Genomic DNA, 23,290 nt, shown 5'->3' on the forward strand with positions numbered 1-23,290 from the left:
ACAATACTTGGAAAATCCTGCTGGTCTGGTCGAGTTGGTGCTGTAACACAAAGAGAGGGAGCTGCTGCGTGTCAGCCCTTCGTACGTGGCAGGTACTCACACTCTGCATCTCATCAGGAAGCAGGCATGCTACCCTCAGCCTGATTCAGGCAGAAGCTACACGGTGAGCAGTCATCTTCCAGGCTCACAAAATTGCACAAAAGCTCAAATATACCCTGTCCATTCTTCATTTAAGTCACCCACACAGCCATGTGTGCACAGCAGATTTATACACCAGTTAAGCAACCGCTGTTCATTCTGGATGCAGGACCACGCTCAGACTAACTACTGCAGAATAGCTGTATGCATTGGGAATGATACTATGATTTCTCTGGATATCAGCCACATTTATGGAGCCTTATTTATTGATCTACCAAAGGTTTCTGATACAGTTGACCACACATTTTTGTTACAGCAATTTAAGTGTGACACTGATTTTACTGTAGCTTGGTTTAGCAGCAATATAATTGGTCACTGGGTATTATGGGGAAGCTGGCATCGCAACAGCTCGGCTGTATCTGTGCTGCAAAGAAAGGATGTTCTCTCTCCCCAGACAGTTGGCCTAGTATCATTCCTGAGTACGGCATATTCATTCACCACAACCTGCATGATTCCCCTGAAAAGTTTGCAATAAACACTATCACTCATTGTTTGATCAAACCCATCAACAGCTTGCAGCCTGTACAAAGCGAGAACAATTTTAAATACCCTCTCTGCTCCTCTGATTCTGAACAGCCTCCAGACTCAAAGGCCCCCCATATAATTTTCCAGGCTTTCCTCAAATGCTGCAAGATTCTCCACTATTAAGTCTTGCTGTCTCTGTAACCCTCATCCTAGCAGATATCTAACTCTAAGACTTGCAGAAGGATGTGCAAAATCCCCTATAAACTTCAGGATGTGATCTTACTTCAGGTGACAGCACTATGTTAATATGTATGTTGTTCTAAAAAAAAGTACATTTACAAAGTGAAAGAGTTAATTCTGGGAAAAAAAGAAAAAAAAAAAAAAAAGCACTTTCTGCTTTATTTACTGTGCTTCCCATCTACCTCCAGAAGCAGAGCAATATACAAGAGAATGTAATTTACAGGAAAACTACATGAGTTCCCAGGTTCTGGCCTCAGAAGGCTAGCAAGTTGGATGCAGAGGGGAGAAGCTTTGGCAGGACCAGTACAGCTCCAGTATCTGGGGAAGTCACCGTTGCATGGCATCATAAAACACCAGAGGTCTTACTAAAGAACATGGCTTGAATGACTGCTCAGCCTGGAAATGGAAGAGAAGGAGCAAATCTGTGAATGGTTCAGGGCAGTCCCTTTATCCACAAGGCACAGCAAGCAAGAGCAGCCCTTTATTTTCCTCAGAACTCAGCTCAACATTTGAAAAATGGCTGTAATCAGTTCTTTCGTTTCAGGGGCTTATCTGATCACCTACCAGAGCTAACGAAGAATTTATTTGCTTCCCAATTGAGCAGATGTACTTGAGTTCTTAAGATTCCTGTACCTCCAGCCCTGAAGCACCAGAGATCAGCTGTAATATGTAGGATGTGGTATCAGAGGAAGCATCTGTACCTCTGAAGCATCAGAGATCAGCTGTAATATGTAGGATGTGGTGACGAGAATTTTCCTCCTCAGGCACCCCTGTGTTGCTGGGTGCTGCAGGCACAGGTGGGAGGCACAGCCCCCTTTCTCTGCCTGCGACACGCATCTGCTTTTTGCAAAGGCTGAACACTTCAGTCTTACTAAAATCACTGGGCTGAAAGCACAGCCATGCTAGTGAAAGGTAATGATCTCTGTTAATACAGAATTTGCTTAATATTTGAGATTACACAGTGCCCTCATATCGTCTTTAACCCTATGATGACAGTATCTTAATAAGTATACATCGCAGATTAAACTTGAGGTTCGGAAAGAAATACCATGGTATATCTAAACTGAGCAGTTTACTTCTTCCTGCAGAATATAAAATAAATTGGACTTTGAATGCTATATAGCACTCAAAGATTATGGCTCAGATCTCCTTCCCTCAAAATTCCTTAGCAGAAGTGAGTGATTATCCAAAAAGCCCTTCAGAAAAGAGCCCTCCACAAAGCCAAGAATAGAGGGAGGTGACCTCTCTTATCCCAACAGATTCTGGAATTCATAGCATGGGTCCTTGATGAAACTTCAGACATGGCAATTTGTAAATGTTACAATGCTAACACACAGGGCCAGAAGATCTTATAACCTTATGTGTTTTTTTCCCCACAAAACCAGCTGATTAAATGATTCCATGCCCTCCAAAAAAGTTGCTGCATTTTCCACTCTACAGTATGTTTTATTTCTATTCCAGTTCATCTAGGATGATATTTCCATACCTTATGTGAAACAGTGAAGCTGATCTCCCTTTTACATTCTGATTAAAGATACTGGAATGCATTCCCTATACACTTACAGACAAAATGGCTTAGGTCCCATTCCAAATTATATGTACTTACTGAAATGGGATCCAAAAATGGATAGAACTTGAGATCACACATTTATATTAATTTTAATGTTCTCAAGATTAGTCAGAATTTTTTAAGCAAATCATTCATTTACTTGGATCCCTGCTTCACATTAGAGAGGATGGTTGTACCGAGATTTTAAATCAATTTTGGAGTCTTTTTCTACTGAGGATTAAGCTTGATGATTAAAGGGGCTTTATGTTAATTTCAATAAAATTTTGCTTCCCTTTTCATTTACTATTTTATCAATTCAGTAAGAGAATTTTGCAGAGTCTCAGAGCTCAGCTCTTGAGGTCTAATACAACAGTTTCTCGATAGGCTGTTCTTTCTCCCATTTACACTGACTATGATAGAGGACTTTAGCAATGGTCTCTCTCCCCTTTGACACTAACCTGCTGGAAGGCCCCTAATGTTCTCCTCTCACCCCACTGTTCTCACTGAATATATTTTGACAAAAGATCAGAAAGGTGAATGACCAGCACATCCCCATGGCTACTGTGGGTTACTCTCATTGCTGCTAAAGAGAACAAATACAAATCTTGCAAAAGCCAAGAATAACTCATGGACAGCACTGCTGGTGTCTTTTAGAAACAACAAACCCACTGTAAATTTCAGCCCCCAACTAAAAAATCACGTAATGAAAAGGCTCCAGGGTCATTAAACCCATTCCTTACCCCAAGGCAGCAACAACACGCCTAGCTGTTCCTCTGTTGTCCTGCCTGTTCAATAACTCTGCCCCCCTCACTCTGTGTCTGCACAGCAAAGAAGGGCCAGTCCCTCCACCACAATCATTAATAGCTGAGGACAATAAGAACAGAAGCAAGGCAGAATTCGTTCCTTCCTTATCACAGATGGGCAAGAGCAGCCTGCCCAAGGTGGAGCCCCAAATGCTTGAGATGGACAGCTGTCCCAGCTCAAGAGACAAAGCTATCCTTCTTCCAGTTACATGATAACCCAAAATGCAGCCTTGCACACTGGACCTCTATACTCTGCACGCACTTAACTGCCTCCAGCTTCTGCAACGTTCCCACAAGAGTCTGGCTGGGACCTGGACTTAGTTCATAAGGCACCGGCCCTTGAAGTGCTTTACCAAACTGGGTGTACAGCTTGTAAATACAGAGCAGAGTCTGATGAAGCAAAATATAAGGAGACCTGGGAAGCCCCAGGGAGCAAGTAGATATGACTGGTCCAGAGACCTAAAGCTACAAAGAATGCTTTTCACCTAGCCAGGAGAGGAGAACTGAAAATAGAGATGGGCATCAACACAGTAGTGTAAAGCAGTTTGCCTTTATACACAGAGGGACGAGCTAACAGCCTTTAAAAATAAGGATGTACATTTCTTTCTAACCCTAACACTGACCAGCTCTGTGACACAGGGCCAGCAACCTCCCCAGCCAGTGCCCTTCCTTTCCCCATCTCTTGCTGGCTTCATCAGGACTTCCTCCAGGAAGGTACAGTCTCCCAGTACACATCCCTAGTACTCCATCTCAGGGTGTCATGGGCTCAACTAAGATCTCTGTTTCCTATTCTTATGCAATATATCCAAACAAAATCAAGGAATTTTCTCTACACTGCAGTAATAGTAATCTTCCACTTATTTTCTAGACAATTTTCTTAAATATTAGATTTTGCTAATTATAAGAGAAATATTCACCCAAAATTTCATTTAATTTTCCCTTGAAAAAGATCCATTTAATGCAAATTGATGGATTTGCAATTTCTCTTTGTCACTATAAGTTCCACTCTCCCCAAGTACATCTACCAAATGCATAAAATATTGTCCAGTTCCAAACATGACACCAGCTTTGCAAAGTACTCAAGGTCAAGCCAGAGGTCAAATAGCTCAATAAATGGCAAGGGTTGAAAACATAGTCTTAACCTCATGATCCCCTCCATAGCATCTTGCCCCTGCGCCACCTCATCCCTCTTTGGTCAGTACCTGTATAAAGAAAAACTACATAACTGACATCACCTATATCCTGTCCATAGCTAGTTTTAAAGCCTCAAATCTGCTGTAAGTTCCTCCCTCGCCCCTAGTAAATCTATCAGAGAAATAAGTCCTTCTCTCTGTAGAACATGGAATTTTTCCCCTCAGCAGACAGGGCAGATTTAAGACCCAACAGCTAATGATTTAGCAGAGCCAGAAGAAGGAGCTGTTCGGCAGCAGAAAGGGAAGAATTTCAACTTTTTATCCTGAGTAGCATAGCATTTGCTTCTTCCATAAGCGTTCCCAAGAAAAGTGTGCCTAGTGAAGAGATTTGAAGTTATTTTTAAAGGGTTTTTACACTGCTGCTGAGCCCTGTGCCTTTGGACTCATGCCAGCACTACTGAAGAATTCCAGTGGATTCCAACCATTCATTCTTCACCATGCATATGTCAAATTCATCAAACAGGACTGGTTTGCCCTTCCTGCTTCCAGTGGAGATTGTCAAGCAACAGCAACACACAAAATGGTTTTGCTTACAGGATGAAGACAGGTTTCATCATTGTAAATAGTTTCTTTAGATCTACCACCTCAGATCAGGGCCCTCTTAATAGACATCAGCTCACCATCTTCCCAGAGTGTGGTTTTATGTGGTAACTCAGAATACAGAGCACTTGGGCCTCAACCTTTGGTTGGTTGTTCCCTGGGCTTCACCCTAGTTCTTGTCAGCACTTGTTTCTCCTGCCAAGGCAACTGCTCCCTCATCCTAACTCACAGAAAATAGGCAGAAGCTGCCAAGGGTTAACAACGGCTCAGTGGTGCTCTCTGCTTCACAGGTTCTGGGAACCTTCTTAATGGGAAGGTGCAGATGAAGTTGTTCTCTCCCCCTCCTCTCAGTTCTGCTTTGCCCACGTCCTAGCATCCTTGTAGTCATCATGTTCAGAACACAATTACAGGACCCTTCCTTCTCTCTTACAGAATACCCTGGCCTCTTTTATTGTCCCAGAGAACTCCCAGGCAAGAAACCAACCATGTCTCACATGGCACTACAATGTCCCACACACACTCATCAATCTACCTTTAGACAATTCTTCTCCTTACAATTAAACCTAGAGGATGCTGTGCTGATCTACTGCTCAGTCCTAGTCTCCAATTCTCACCCAGGCTGATTATTTTGTAATGAAAGAAGGGGTTATAGAAACTGTGTTGCCCAATTCTTTAGATAAGCAACGATCCTTGTACTGCTGTGAGCAGTTTGATTAACATGGTAACTGCTCAGTACAGACTCCAGAGCTCCTTTTGAGATTTGTAGGTGAAAGGTTTGTCTGAGGAACCCACTGGAATAAGTCTGAGTTTAAAAAATAGTTTAACGTGCTAATGTGATTATTACACTCACAGAAGCTTATGGCTTTATTGCAGTGAATGCAGAGATACTAAGGACAATCTTTGTCATAATGAGGATACAAAAATCTTTTGCATTCATCCAGAGTTTTGAGCTGAGCCCAAGCTGAAGCCAACAGTATTTTTTTTCATGGTACAGGGTTCTTAAGATGCCTCTGAAGCTTTTATCAGATATTTCAGCACACAGTTATTGAGCACAGGTGCCAAAATACAAGAGTATTTCCATCTCAGCCTGCACTCCTTGATGGAAGAAAACAGGTTCTCTGTTCTGTGCCACTGCTGCCATCCAGAGCCAGTACGAATGGCTGTTTTTCAGAAGTCTGACTCCAGCAGTAGGATATCTGCTAGAATTTCATGCTGCAGCATTGCTAGATTTTATTTGCTGCATTTGCAATGCCATCCTTTCTCCCTTTAAACAAATTGACCATTAGAGAACATCCTCTGTGAAAACAGCTCAGAGAATGCTGGCACATTGAATGTTATGCTGGAGGATGGGAAATTTGTATCTTTTGATGGAACAAAGTCACTGGTTTTACTTTGCTGTCGCTTTTTGTTAAGCATGTGTCCAGCTTCATTTACATGCCTGTCAACATCCCTTTTCCCTCGCTTAGAAACACTGAGGCTGATACCACTGAGCTCACACTGGAAATGGAAACACAAGAATGCATCTCTCTATTTATACACTCACAGCCCTAATGTCAGTGCCAGGGGACAGCCAGAAGAAAAATACCCGTGCATTTTAGTTATGACAGACACTTAAGGACCAGCTTTTCTCTATTTAGTGCCAAAAATATGCAGATTTAGTTTTCTAAATAAACAAAGCAGTCTCTGCCGTGCACTGGGAGCTTTTCTTTCATTCTTTAGAGGGATGTAGGGATATGGGAAAAGGGAGGTACGCATCCTGCATTTTACTGCTGGATCCGTTATATGAGTCCTATCCACTTCATTCTTTTCTCTTCTACTTTCCTAATAAAGACAGCTTCACCACAAGCCCTCTTTGGCATAAGATTTCCTGCCAACTGATATCAGAAACACATAGTATACTACAGTTTTACAGGTTAGATTTAGTTCCCAAAGATGTCAGAGCTATACTCTCTCCACCGGAGTGGACACTGGTCTCGACATTTCCAAAACTGTGCATGTAGAAGACGACAATGGTCACTTGAAATCAGGCAAACCAGCCACTTCAGGGTAACCTTGCACCAGGCAGAAAACGGGGCATGTATAGGATTTAAACACAAGAATAAGGTCTTTCCACATCAGACTGTTTTCTGCATCATATCATGTAACATACAAGTGATCCAGGAATACATATACGGGCCTAACCCAGGTGGCATTATTGAGGTTACCCAAGTCACCATCTGCTGGTTCACCAATGTCTGCCTTCACGTAGGATGGTCCTTCAGAGTAAGAGCCCAGTTCAGCTACACAGACTCTCAACAGTGCTGTCCTGCATCAGCGTTCCATTAAAATGGACAGGATCATTTATAGACAAAAATAAATACTAATGAGGCAGGCAGAACTCAGCCCACAATGGCTTCAAAAAACATTAAGTATTTTTAGGCAGCACGGGGGCTGTTGTATCAAACACAGGCAGAACTCAGCCCACTCAGCCCACAATGGCTTCAAAAAAACATTAAGTATTTTTAGGCAGCACGGGGGCTGTTGTATCAAACTGCTGAATGCAGTAAAGGCATTCACTCACTTCCACAAAACGACTGCCTGTCTCAGTCATTTTAGACTTATTTGACAGTGTTCTTGGTAGAATCAAATTTTTCTACATTCACAAATTCAGCAGGGAATTTCGCTTTGTTTGCAGCTTTAGAACATCAGCACCTCCTAGACAAGTTACTACTAGAAGTGCAATTCAAATTTATTTTTGTACATCTCAGTCCTAATAATAGTGGAAAATTTATCAGGCCTATTGAACAGCAGACAAAATCATTTTTGGTATGATTTCTAAGGCCTGTATTTTCCATTTGCCTGATGATACCCTTAATCAAATCAATCCTATGCTCCAAAGAGGAGTATTTCATTTAGTATTTTAAACCCTGTTGTACCTTGTGTTCTACATGAGAAATAGCCAGAGTGTACACATATGCCTTAATCAAGACCAACTCCATTTCATTAAGACACACGTTCCCCTTTGAGAAGAAAGGCGTTAGGATGGGATTCAGCAGGTGGCACTGTTACACATAATTTAACACTTCTTTACAGGATAGGTATACTTTTTGATTTGGAGATGGGTTATGCCTTTGTTAACTTTTCCAGTGAAGTTTCCTTCTGAAGAGAAGCAAAAAGAGAAGGACAGCTCTCCCAAAGTGTAGGAGGTTCTCTCTCCACTTTAAACGCTATCACAGGAGTCAGCAGTTGAAGCAGAAGTTGAGGTGTACATTGGAAACACTGGGAGACACGATACATTTAACATTTCTGTTTCAGGAACAAGGTGTACATTTAAATAAATCACACATCACTGAATACAGCCAACATCTGTATTAGTCAGCTTCCAACAGGGAGTCAACTCACAAAAATTCCTGAGTGACAAAACATTCACATCAACGATGCTCACAATGTTCAGTAGCAGTTATAAAAATAAAAAAAAAATGTTGACTACCTAATGCTGTTTCTTATGCTGAATGTTACTTTACTGTATTGAAATTGACATGTGAACACCAGCAGGTCTATTGGGGTTTACAACATAAGAAATTTAGGGATACTAGTTAAACTCTATCCTTTTCTCCTGCCCTTGTATTTTTTCTGGGTTGACTACAGTCCAGGTCCAATAGATGTCAGAAAGGATTTCCTTTCATTATTGCTGCTCCTTGCTCATAACTGCTCCCACCATTAGATCCCCAAGAGGAGATGCAGTGATTTGTAGTTCCTCACCAAGGAAGAGTTAAGCATTAGGAAAAGCCTCCTAACAAGTTGTCTACTGTTTTGGCATATCCATCACTCTCTAGTCTACTCTAAGATCTCCAAGCACCTCCCAGGAATGCACACGGCAGTACTTGAATCACTCCTGCAGGTGGAAAGCTGGTCTCTAGGCTCCAGCTTTGTTTTCCTAGATCTCTTTCTCACCCACTCCTCTGTCAGTCAGACAGAATTAAGTTACCTGCTCGCAATCCACTTTCCACTTGTATGCTCTCTTCCCAGCATAGCTGGGTCCACTACTGACTGCCCATCAGCTCTTCCCAATAATTTTAAAAATGTGACTTCAGCTTCAAATATCTGATTCATTACCACTGTTGCTAGTATTGCAAGGAATGAGATTTTTAATCCATGCAGTTCTGCCCCAGAGCCAGTGATGGTAGCCAACACTTCTGAATCAGATCTAAGTTTGTTTTCTCTTCTATCTACTTGCACAGAATGAACCAAACTTAAAACCAAATTATTATTATTTTTTTATTTGCAAATGATACTGTTCAAACTGTATCATACCAGCATTAAAAGCTCTGAACATTTATCTAGGAGGTTGAGCTGAGCAAATAACAACAGACATTGCTACCTAAGCTTTTGGCAAAAGGCAAGAACATGGAAACATCAAGAAAGATTTACGAGAGAACAGTTTTGTCTATTTTGAGACAAACCTATACTGAGATTAAAACAGATGTTTAAACCAGGAAACCACAGGTATGAAGAATCAGATGACATCCTCTTATGAAGGGTAAAATAAACCAGAAGAGAGAGCTATAAAAGGCAGACTGGTATCCATTGCAGACACTGAAGCAAGGGACCTCTTTGGCATGTGCCCTGTGAGAAGAATTTGAGCAAAGTTATCAAAGAAAAGAGGAATTATTGGATTGTTCTGTTTTACTTGGGGGCATGCTTATTAATTTTCATGCAAGAATAAATGGAACTAAGAGGAACTCAGGACTCTATATATGAACTGTAGAGACAAGTTATCAACCTACAGCGGGAACAATTTAAATATAATTTGTTCCTGGATACTAGATAAGGAGACTGTACTTCCAAAGACATGCCTATTGCTTTGACTGAGTATTTGCCTTTTGAACTCATGTCCATTTGTAAAGTTAAGTCTTTGGCACCAAGAGAGCATCAATGCTATTCAGAAGCTGCCTATTCGGGAATGAATTCTTCATCACCAAGATTCCAGTGACCTTCACAGGACATGGCTGATTTCCATGCCTGCAAGTTATTCTGATAGGAAACTAATATATGCAATTTGAAGGCAGCATGTAAGCTAAGGAAACCAGCAGAGAAAGCTCAGAAACCAGTATCAGATGGGCTCAAAGAGACTTTTAGTACAGCAGGACATGCTGGGCTATTCTCTCTGTAAAACAATACCATCTGCCTTCCCCCTTTAAAAATTAAAATTCAAATGAAAGCATAATTCTGACTGTTTCAGCCTTTATCAAACTCAACTGTTCAGCACAGCATTAAATAGTATGAAATAAGGACTCTTGGAGGATTGTGCATACTGCATGAAAGCATTCATTAAGTCTAAGTTATGGTTACTTCTGCTGTCAAGTCAACAATGCACAATCAGTGGTGGCTAAAATTTTAGGCGGGTGTGTTAGACTAACAAATAGCTTTTGAGCCTATATAAATTCTGTTTCCTGCTAATGAGGACAAATTATATGTCACCATGGGATTAATTTCTTTCTTTGCACTAAACAAGATAACAGGAAGAAACTTCTTGCAGATACAACTTTGTAAAAACTTGACATGATTTTTGCTAGAAACAGCACTTCTGTTTTCAGCACTTCAGTTCAGCATAAGAGCGTACAAAGATGGAGAAAAGGCAATGACTAGGAGATTTAGATTCAAACACATCCAGAGTCTGGAGAGAAAGAATACAAAGAAGTTGAAATTCACATCTACACATGATTCTGCAAGTGCCCCACGTCATCACAAATATATGGATTCAAATGAAAATGAAGCATCTCTGAAGCACAGGGTACACCGACTCCAAACACAAATTTTACGAACAGGACCATCACTAGTTTGGATTGTCATCCTACAGTACAACAGATCATTAGCTTGAGCCATTAGATTTTATTGAATCATCTTCCTAAAGTTCATAGGCTGCTCTTTGCTGGCTTGAAAAATGCCAGCTCAGAGTCATTCACATCAGCACTGCAAAACAATGTCCTTGTCTCATTTCTCTCCAACTGTGTCACTATCACTTCCTGTAATCCACTTTGCATCAGGCACAAAACCTTCCCTCTCCTACTGGGCCTGCCACAGCCAACCCCCACAGTGTCTCTAATAACGTCAACTGGACAGATACTACTTGCTTCCATCACCTTCAAGTATTTTATTTTTTTTATTTTCTACCCCTGAGAAAATGCCAGTAAAGAACCAACACACAAAGCACTTCACAACAAGCAGGCTGCTGGTGCAGTCCAACAGCTGCCTATCACACTAATCAGGACCCTTTCATTAATCTCAGGTGTTCCCCATCAGCCCTCATCCAGCTGTTGCCTCCTCTCTTCTATTCCTATTAACTTTCAAACCAGTTCTGTTGATTTTAATATGTACCACAGCAGGACTCTAGCCCAATATCGAGGTACTCGGGTGTTACTACAGCCTAACAATGTGCTATCACATACATTATTTTGTAAGCTCAGCCAGGAAACCACACTAGGCTTGTTGCCCCTAATGCTAGTAGCAGGTAGAGGAAACTCTCTATGCTCTAGTAAAAGAACAGACTACAAAACTAACCATGTATGTGAAAAACCATTAATTAAATAAGAAAAATACGAGAAACTAATAGTAGGATATCCTACATGCTAATTAAATATATAACACATATCCCCAAAACTGCATCACTGCAGTCTTGGATTATTCTAAATTTATATTATCACTTTAATACCAGCTATGTTACTAGCATACTATACTTATATTGCACTCAGTGCCCTCCAGGCAGGATTGCTAGCACTAAGAGCTGAATTTCCACAGATTTTTAAAATTCACCTAGAAAATATTAGGTGTATGGTATTTAGAGTAGGAATTGGGAATAACACCACTGGCCACATCGCCATGGATCACATAAAGAGCATATCACGCCTCATGGAGGACAAAGCTTACACCTCAGGGACAAAACAAGAATCACACAAGCATTTTAAAATTAGCACGCTTCCTCAGGATCACTGAAACAAAAAGTTACATGTTTTGCAGTCCAGACCATGCAGTTGAGTTAAGGCAAAATGGTCCATACCTCTACAGAGCTGTACTCTTCAATTGCACAAAGAACTCCAGAAAGCAAGCTCTATGCGAGGGCTGCAAGGTGCACAATTCTACAATTCAATTATAGAAAAGAAGAGATGCTTCTCCACATAAAAGATGGTGAAGCTTGTTATAGGTTGTTTGGAAGAAAACACAAATAAAAAAATAACCCTACCTTAACCTTGTGCTGCACGAGAATGGAGGTGAAAGTTTGCACAAAGCAGCCCAACAAAAATAACTTCAAATCTCACACCACAACACAAACACCTCTACCCCTCTCCAAGCTGCAAAACACCTGATGACATTAAGTTGATAAAGGGAGTTTAACCTCTGACCTTCAGCACATGTGCTCCTGGGAATCGTAGTTCAAAGTAGTTAAGTCTGTGAATCAAATTACAGAGTGTGATTTCAGAGGATTATTTATTTGTATGCAATAGAAGTCATGAATCACTTGATGGCTTCTGTTATAGAAATTAAATCAAGTGTTTTCAGGTGAAAAGACTTAAGTCTTTGGGTTATTGCAAGAGGTTAAGTTTCTCCTACAAAGTCAAATTAACCTCAGCTTAGGTAAGGGAGCTGAGTTAGAGTTATCTTAGCAAATGGCTCCATAAACTTTGACGTGCTTATTGTTATATTTGATAGGAAGTTCTACAGACTGTGCTGTGTAGGCTTAAATATTTTATGTTAAGTCTTCTAATATTTTTAAGAAAAAGAGATATATTTAACTATCTTTCCCATTTCTCCAAGAGGAACCCTGCCAGTCACAGTTGATTTCCCAGTACCTCACAAGGATGTCATCCCCTTCATTCCGAACCAAATCCTTTTTACCATTTCAGAAGACAGAAATAAAATCATCTACTCACAGTTTTAGCTATAATAGTTCTGAATAATTTATAGATAGGAAGAGATGGAGAAGAGATGTACAGCATATGACTGATCAGATTAGCATAGCCCAGCCAGATAAAATGTTTGCCAGAAGAAAGACAGTTTAGTTGCATCTTTGTAAATTACACTCCGAAAACTGAACAAGCAATCACTTTCAAAATGTAAATATTTCTAATGAAAGCACTGTGCATCACAGTAGCTTCTCCTACCTTATTGCATAAAGTAGATACTGATTATTTTTCCCATAAAAGCAGAAAAGTATTATTTGACTGCTCATCAGAATTCCCATTAGATCAGGGTAAGGTGCACTGAGGTATGGGCCTCAGAAGCATGAATCTATCCAGCTCACTGGTCTTTCCAAGGCAGTGATGGATGGAGCATCATGCTCAAAGTCAGAAGACAAATTCTGTTCCCAATTTTGCCAAGTGATCCCAGGCAAGACATTTGTCCTGTTAAAATGCTATGGTCCTCACAATATAACAATAGACTTCAGTGATTTTAAAATCTAAAAGACATGATAAATCTGCTAAGTTTAGTGAGATCATAACAAAAAAAAAGGAGGGGGGACGGACAAGACATGACACCTGGTACTTGTTCTAGAATCAAAGAGTCAGGGAACTTCCAAAATAATTATATATAATTACCCACTCTAGTTAATAAACCACACAAACTCTCACAAACAAAAAACCTACTTTCTGTACAAATTTGTCTGCCTCCACATGCTTTTGTAGGCTGACATTCCCATTAGCAATAGAAATCTCCCAATATATGCATACTATAGACCTTACCAGGAGGTGAGTATAACCCTAGGGATGGGAATAGTCCTTTGCTGTTCCAGTGCAGCCATACAGATTTAATGAAATGGGACGTTTAGAGCTTAATGGGCTCAGCAGATGAGGCAAATTTCACCCTTTGTCTCTACAGTATTCCCTGATTGTATCATTAGCAGATCGTCTCTCACTAGGACAGAAGGAAAAGTAGGTGTGAGTGAGAAATTCTGCATGTACTATACATACAGAAAAATAAAAGGGAAGAAGTTGATGTGAAAAAAATCAGTAAAATGACTGAAACAAGACAAAAAGGAGTACACTATCATTCATATGTTGCTGTGTGCCCCTCTGCTCCCTAATAGCATCAATCATGATGGTCACTGGAGTGTATACACTGGAAACAATATCTTTAGATATTAAGAAAACCCTTTCCACCATTGGGTCAGACACCTGAGAGAGAAAATAGCACAAGAGCCACTTGACCGATTCCTGGGGAAGAGTAAAAGCATTGCCTTTAAAATTTAGTTCAAAGTGACTGCTGGTCTTCCTTTTCTGCTTCTCTCTTCTGAAGTTGCGTACTGGGATGCGACAGCTTCCGCACCCTCATCCTGAGCCCCACTTGCAAAGTGGATTCTGGCAGGAAATAAAGGTGCTCAGCTCCCATTTGGACAAGGCTGCTGTGTGTTAGTAACTCCATGTGGCAGCCAAGGCGGGCTGTACCGAAGTGTGACACCTTAGCCTGTCCCTGCTTAGCACACTGGCTTAATGGAAAACAGTAAGTGAAACACTCTGCTTTCTCTTGTGTCTCTGTAACAGCAAAAAAACAAGTCAAACTCAGTAGGTCACCAGGAGAAGTGAATCCAAAACTGATATGCAACTTTTCAGAGACTTTTTGCACCCAAGGAGGTCCCTTCTAATCATCTCTCATACTTCTGATTTTCTGGACATGCTAGACACTGCCATCAGGAAACAGGTAATTGATTGGAGCCTCAAGAATTAATGTATTTGCTGAACCTTGGTCTACTAACAGCTCATATTCATCTCAATAAGAACTGAATCAGCAGGTCACACCATACCACCAGGATAATCACAGACAGAATGTATGAGATTTTTTAAATCCACTATTTTTCGTGTAGTTTTATTTTATATCAAGCATGAATGACAAGGAAGGTCCAAAAGGTTACAGCAAACGCTTAGCACAATAAACGGTCAGCAGAATACTATGATATTCAGACCCAATCCTGATATTTTTAGTGAGTCCAAGCACAGTTATTTTCAGTTGGAAAATTGTTTTTTCAGAGTTTTTTGTTTGCCCAAATAACAACTGCAAGATTTGGCCCTATTCACATCTGAACCTAGAGACACTTCATTACAATTTATAGTGAAACTCAGAGAGCAAATACACATTTATAAGTATTTATAAAAGCAATCACTTCTACAGTCCACAATTTCCACACTTCAATTTGGATCTTATTTCTTCACATTTTGTTATTTACTCAGTAATTTCTGTTTATCCAAGAGTGCACTGCTCAAATGTAATATCTCGCTTTCAGCAAGGCCCTGCTTCTTACCCAATTTTTCACAGCTAAGTTCACTGGAGTAGAAGAAGGTCAATAAGGGACTCTCTCAAAAGTCTTAATATATAAGCCAATTATTTTATGCATTTTTTTTCTTCACAGTGTGAAGGGTTGATATCAGAGTCATATAGACAACTGGAAACAGATGTTGGAGGCAAACTCCTCTGGCTCCCTGGTCTCTGGCTGCTGGCCATTGGCCAAATCATAGGACTCTTGTTCATCCACACCAAGAACAGTTCCTTTAGCAAGCACTTACACCCACCAAGGTACATCTCTAGCCTAATGGCTTTAACAGATCCATTCCTGTGTCGGAGGTAGGTATCTACATGACTTTGCTGAATCATGACTGGGACCAACTTTGCAGTAGCTCTTGTGGAGTGGCTGGAAAGTGCTGACATTTTCCATTATGCACATTATTAGAACACAGGCAGGAGAGACGATGCTGTCAGAGCCTCCTAATACTACCAGGTACTCTCAGGTATTATGGAAAAAAGAACTTGGCCCTGAAGAACAATGTTTAATATTATTTAGACTTCAATGTAGGCAGAGAATACTGTATTTAACAATGGGACAGCTCACTAGAGGTAAATCCAACAGAATCGGAGCTCTACTGACAGACAGTCTAACTTTCACAAAAGCGTCATCCCACAAAGCCATACTTAATAAACTATTAGTTAAACTATGCCTCACAGCTGTGTTATAATATGGTCTCATTTTTTCACTGAAGACCGCTATAGATGGAATTATGCAGGTGAAAGGTAAGTGATGAAGTATGGAAAACACTGTCAGTAAATCAGAACAGAAAAATGGCTTCTTGGCTGGTCAAAAGTAACTCATGTTCAGTTTTTTCCACTGCTACCAAGCAAAATCAAAATACACTTGTAACCTTTTTTCATCCAGAAAAATCTTTGCTTATCCAGTCTTTAGTCTTTCTGAAGGAAAGATAGTCTGTTGCACATAAAAACTGCAAGAAGTATAGTCAATATTGACATGTGTAAGGCTAAGATCTAGACAATTACTCTGATTCTTCGTGCAGCTGAAGACTGTGCAAAAATTCCCATACTACTTCTTTTTAACTTAAAGATTTTTCAAGGTCCTTTCAGCATGCAAGTATAGCACTTCTTTTGATTTATCCTGTCTGGTCAAAGTAACAGAATGATGACGAGATTTAGAGGATTAAAAGTAGGACTTTGATGTTACTGTAATAGATTTAATGGAGCTGAGGGAATACCATGCAGAAGTCCAACTTGCTAGCCTTTTTCCGATAGCTGAACAGCTTTCTCTGCTGAAGTACAGAACAGAGTTTATTCTTTTCAGGAATTTAAATAAAGATATGGGAATTAAAATTCCAAGAGACCAAATGCCACACAGCAGTACCTTTGAATAAACACTTAAATCCAGCCTCTGAAAAACTTATTAATGCATTTCTTAGACATCACTATTATGTTGTCACTCCGATGATATTTCCAAAAGAATTTTTCCTTCCCACTCCAGTTTATTGCTGCCACATAAACAGGATGCACCCAGAAGGGGGCAGACATTGGCGGTACTGGAGTGGTGTCAGTAACGGCTCTATGGCTGGGGAGGTCACAGCTCACTGGGCACACACCTGGGAACACCACCTCTTCTGCAGAAACAGCATCTCCATCCCCGTAATACAGCATCATAAAAGTATATATCTCACACTCATGGGTACCACACAAGCACAGCACAATCCCTCTTAAGACGGCTAAGGAATATCTGACTGGTGTCTTGGTGTGGAAATGCACCTGTAGTAAGTGGGATAGTATGGGAGGGATATGGAGATAGACAGGCTCAAGGACAGAAGTCTCTTTTTATTGCCTCAGACTAACTGAGAGCAATGGCTGTCTCAGTCTCAGAACCATGAACATCCGTGTGTGCAGTGTGCATAGTCCTGTCCCAGGACTGTCATGGTTTAACCCCAGCCAGCATCTAGGACCATGCAGCTGCTCACTCACTCCCCCTTTCCTCCCCAAGATTCATGGAATCACGGAATTGTCAGAGTTGGAAGGGACCTCTAGAGATGATCCATTCCAACTCCCCTGCTAAAGCAGGATTGCCCAGAGCACATCACTCAGGGCTGCATCAAGGCAGGTCTCGAAAATCTCCAGAGAAGGGGACTCCACGACCTCCATGGACAGCCTGTTCCAGTCGCCGTCACCCTCACCATAAAAAAGTTTTTCCTTATATTTGAATGGAATTTCCTATGTTCCAGCTTGTGCCTGTTGCCCCTCGTCCTGTCACTGGAAACCACTGAAAAGAGTGCGGCTCCATCCTCCTTCAACCCACCCTTTAGATACTTGTAAACATAGATAAGGGGAGGGGAGATAAGAAGGGGATAAAAATAGATAAGATGATAAGAGGATAAGAAGGGGATAAGATAAGATAAGATAAGATAAGATAAGATAAGATAAGATGGAAGAAGAGGGAGAAAAGGGGGGAAGGGGAAAAAAAACCCTCATGTGTTGACATAAAGACAGTTTAATAGAACAGTAAAGGAAAAGGAAAATAACAATAATAATGGTAAAAGAATATACAAGACACAAGTCACTGTCACCGCTTGGTGAACTGGTTGTGCAGCCCGACCCAAGCTGTGATCATGGATTGCCTCCACCAACCCCCATTTATATACTGAGCATAATGTCTATGGTACGGAATATTCCATTGGCCATTCCATTGTTGTGCCTATGCTCCTTCCGAGCTTCTATGAGAAGCTGAAAATAGTCCTTGAATACTATAAACATCATCTAGCAACAACTGAAATAATATGCATGATTGACATTCCGTTGTCTCCAAGTCTTGGTTAGGGCCCTAAGCCATGCCTGTTCTCTGTATGTGTGCAGAGATGCTAAGGATTCATTAGGATGTCATGTCTTCCCTCAACTGTTTATCATTTACTTGTACTGAAAGTCCAATTCTGTGATGTAAATTTGTGTCCAGTATTGCTAGAGCTGATGGTATGAATCCAACGCTCCACTATATTACCTGAGTCTGCAGCCATGAGTGACAAAAATTCTCTTCTTTTTTTCCTTTAAATGGAGTGACCATCATCTGAGCCTCTTGCTATGCCTGGAAAAACAAAACCAATAAATTATGTTGAGCTTTCACTAAAGGCTGATGTATAATTTAAGCGAAAAGTTCTCTACAGACAAAAAACAAACACACTATGCACTACCGCTGTGTTGGATGCTTTATTCAAGTGTCTCCTGAGGCTATTAAGTAGTTGAAAATGTCTGCTGAAAGTACAATGTAGAGAAAACTTCACCTTGTATGGAGATCTGGTAACCATGCACCCCTTATGTACCTTCAAAGTTCATAGGGTATGAAGTTCTACTCCAGAAGATACTATATATAATAAAAAATAAGTTTTAGAATTCATTTCACTGGAACTCTTCATGGCTGTCATGTAATAGCTGAAGAGGAACTTCCTGTTTTGCCCCATTATCATAAAAAACTCCAATAAGAAAGACAATCAGCCAAATTCACCACTGGTGTAATGATCAAAACAAGAATTTTGCTGCTCACATTTCATTAAACAATACATTAAATGCTGAGAAATTATTTTCATATGGGGAAATTTCAAGTCATTATGCTGCAGCTTGCTGTTCAGAAGATTTAGGTTTCAAATATGGTTAACTTGGTATCAACCACCAATAAGCTGGCACAGTTAATCACTGTCAAAGTAACTGAAATGTTATTATCATCATAACACTTAGGAGTCACAGTCAGGCACCACAAGCCCTTGATATCAGACACTAGAAAGACGGAACAGAAAGACAGCACCCACTGTGAGACGCTTACAGCCTAGTTTGTTATATGAGACAACAGAAGAATGGATACAAATAAGGAGAAAAAAACAGACTGAAAATGTGTAAAGCTTACAGCAGAATGTTCTGCTGAGATCTCCCAGTTTGTTGCTAAGTTCACACAAGAAAATAAACTCATGTCCTGGTCTAGGAGAAGGACTATGATCCTTTCAGCTGAGCGTTCCCACAATGGTCTGCAGTACATGTGTACTGGGTATCACACATATGGGAAGGCAGCAACTGAATCACATCTTTTTGCTGCACGTTCTTTACACGTTCAAAGTGCACATGCACATCCCACGCTTTCACTGGAACGGTGCATCCATATGCCCAAAAATGTCAGACAAACATTACACTTTCCCAAAAGTTCATCCAAGATTTTGGCAGTAAATGATGCTACCTGTAAGAAGAAGCAATATAGCTCTGTTCACATACCAATGGCCTCTAGTAAACAAGCCCTAATGCTCAGGCACATTAGCGGAAAGGTAGCAAAATGTAAATGAGATCCTTCTGCTTGAGAACCTGTATTAGTCTGTACTCATGCAGGCTGAACAGCTGCATTTGGGGCAGTAGAAGCCAAGGTTCCAGCAGAAGCTGACAGTTCATGTTCCCTGCAGAAGGAGAGGACCCTTCTCATAAATTGAAACTCAGCTGAACTGCTTCCAGCAGTTCAAAATCAGCCCTCTTACCTTTGATGCATATGCTGCAATTGCTACCACATGCCCTTGGCTGCCACCAGTGAGTTAAGTCATTATGATTCGTTGCCATAATTTCTTTTTCTGAGACATTTTTAAACAGTTTTAATCCTAAAACTTGTCAATTCCCTCCTTATATTGCAATTTTGGGGTGCATACTCTAAAATTGTTATGTGGTTGAACACTACGGTGTATGGTGGTGATTAAAGATAAACAAACCATGTGTGGTTCGAAAGTTCAGCTACAATTTGAATGCTTTGGAGTAGAAAGTGATAAAAAAGCAGAGTAAAAAGAGAGGGAAAATATAGGATGAAAAATGCAGTTGAGAGGAGGAAAGAGAAAGTTGTAAATGAGCATAGAAGCAATTTAATTACCATATACAGCACACTTGTCAAATGCTACATTTCCCTGCTTTGATGTCTGATCTACAGAGGAAAGCTGTTTGCTGTTCCTTCCCAGGCAGTTTGGTTTTGCTTTAGTGATTCAGCACATACCATTGGATCCTCTGCTCTGGACTTCCGCCAGACATAGCCCAGAGAATTTCACCAGCTGATTCCTGCGCCGAGCTCAATAACTTCTTGTTGAACTGGGGCATGTCTTTCAGGAAGACATCTGTTCCTGACTGGATCCATAGGTGAGTTGTTTCAATTATTAATTTCCCTTGCTATTAAAAAATTTGCACTTTATTTCCCATTTGAATTTGCCAACCTTTGTTCTAACAGTCACAGGTTTGTACCCTGATGACAGCTCATCTATCAGTTCAGCATTAGACAATTCATATGTGCCAAAACATTTATTGGGAAGGGGACAATTCTGTCTTTGAAAAGACTTTCCTTTAGAGGGGGCAGTAAAAACAACCTTTAATAAAAACTCTCAGCAAGAAAAACAGCCTTTAATAAAATCTCCTCTGTAACTAAAGAGTGAATCACAAACCACAGGGAGAAACGATACAGGGAGCAATCAGTAATAGCACTAGAAGCTGGAGTGACAAGTTTGAATGTGTGCAGCCTGAAAGGCAGCTGCTGATGCAAAACTAGAACACCCTCTCAATGATTTTTTAATGACTCAGTGGTCCTGTGCTGGACTCTGCAAATCATTGCAAAAATGGAAGGGATGACGTACACAAAAATTGGCTGTCTTTATCACCCAGACAAAGTCACCGTAGCAAAAAGTTACCATAGTTACTCCTTAACGACAGAAAAGTAAGTGTTAGAGTTAATCACCATTGCTCCTCTTCGCTGCCATCCAGTGGGAGTATTACCTGTATCACAGGTATTACCTGCAAATACCCTAATACCCCAATATCACCAACACCAGCTGCCCAGAACAGAGTAGTGCTAGGAGCAGGGAAGGGACTACCTACGGACTCAGTGGAGCACCACCAAGTGAAACTCAGCTGGCTGAGGGAAACAGCTCTGGGATCTTTCTGTAGGGTTAGCCTACTAATGGCAAAAGGGCTTGGCTGAGGAACACCATCTTGCTAAAGCTGGCTTTGCAGAACAAGGGGGTTTGACTGAAATGGACAGCCCTCAGGGACACAGATGACTTTAAGACATATGCATCTTCTGAATCCATGAGGACATAATGTAATTAATGCACCAATTCTGCCAAATGCCAGAGACGGAAGAGAGCAGAGAACCACCCAGGTTAAAAAAAAGTCACAATTTTCATTAGTAAGGTTAAGTATGCAGGGATGGAGTAATACTGGCTAGAAGGAAATTTGTATCAGGACAGCAGAATTTTGTCTATACCATCAAGAATCTCACCATCCTGATTCTCCCAGTTGTCTGTTAACATGCGCGCTGTATGCATTCCTAAAACCCAACCTGAAAATCCATGCATCTATCTATTTACTAACTTGCAAGCTCCACATTATCTTTCTCTTTCTAGTTCTATATATACATACAAACATATACTGTACTAATTTAATAGTAGTCAACACAGCACTTACTTTGCATCACAAAAGATCATTGCTTGCATTCTCTATCTTACAAACACTCCTCTATCTGCTCTCCGTTTGAGTTTTATTTTAAGTCCACCTTCTTTTCTAGTTAATGTTGTTTTACACTGCATGGATGGCAATGTCTGAAGCAAACAGAAGGGCTAGTTTGTTGCTAGAATCATATAGCAAGCTGACCCAATGTCAACCAGCACTCCCTGTGTATTCCTCAATTCTGACATTCTTAAGCTGAGAGATGTAAATGTACACATGAGGTGGAACAATACTTTTTGACCTTGCATGGAGAGCAGACATAGAAGAAGTGATTTTCAGCCAAAACAGTTCACTTTTTACTCTGTGTATCAGGCATGAAATTAAAAATCACCAGAGCCATGTCTCAAGAACTAAGTTCAAGTTCTCTTGCATGCATCTACAATTTTGTTTATGACAGACTGGCAGGTACATCACTGAGCACTGGAAGGGCTTGAATCAATACATGCATCTGACTGATGGTCAACCACATAGTACAAAACGACTCCACAAAGAGCCTCCTAGATGTTGTACCACAGCAGCTAAGCAGCTATTCAGGTTAATGTGCAAAACCCAAATGGAAAGGCCAATGTGAAAAGCTGTGTATGAGCTGATTACTGCTCTCTCTTCTGTGGAAACCCTCTCCAGAAGGTATGGTAGACCATATAGGACATGTTGGATTTCAAGCAGACTGTTGCCTTTCTATGTGGGGAACACCAAAACAGGATGAATGGCTATCATTCTGCAATTTAGCTTCTGCTCAGAGCACTTGTCAGATTGTGCTGGCTCACCCAGATTCAATTACAGACAAGCTGGCTTCCAGGAAGATTCACCATGAAGTCCAAATCAGTATGTCAGATAAAGGGTCAGTGGTGGAAAGCCAAGGCTGAAGAACAGCAGGCAAATGCTGAAAAGCACCATATGTGCTTGTTTTATGATAGGCTCAAGGGAGTTTATGGACCAGGACAGATCACGGCAATGCTGATCACAACCAGGAAAAAAAATGCACTGATCACAGATTGCCAAGGCATCAGGGCCCAACACTTTCAGTATTTGTTCAGCAAAGCACAACCACCAGTAGGAATGCGTTGGACTCACTTTTGAGGAGGCTTGGTTGAGCTACCAGTTCTAGCCAAATTAGCAATACAATAGCATCAATGCAAGATGATAAATGACATGATTTCTTGAAACACACAGTGTGAGCTGCTGGGCTCTGCTTAAATGATTGTACCATCTTTTTTTTTTTTTTGTCAGATTTGGGATGCAGGTATCACTCCACAATATTTCAAAGATAGATATATCATCAAGAGATGGAAGGAGAAAAAACATACAGAGATCAATCTCACCACTGGCCTTCCCTAGCCAGTATCTTTCTCAGATTCTCCACAATCATCTGTCATTCCATCTGACAAAGAGGAAAGTTCTGGACTTCAGGGCAGCTCTAAGGAAACCATAAAACATTTTACATGTATTTTGTGGATCAGCAAATGAAGGAAAAGTGTTCAAGTTTTAATCTAAAGTGGGGACCTCAGCTG

Source organism: Calidris pugnax, unplaced genomic scaffold, assembly GCF_001431845.1.
Source record: "Calidris pugnax isolate Ruff unplaced genomic scaffold, ASM143184v1 scaffold81, whole genome shotgun sequence".
Classification (NCBI taxonomy): domain Eukaryota; kingdom Metazoa; phylum Chordata; class Aves; order Charadriiformes; family Scolopacidae; genus Calidris; species Calidris pugnax.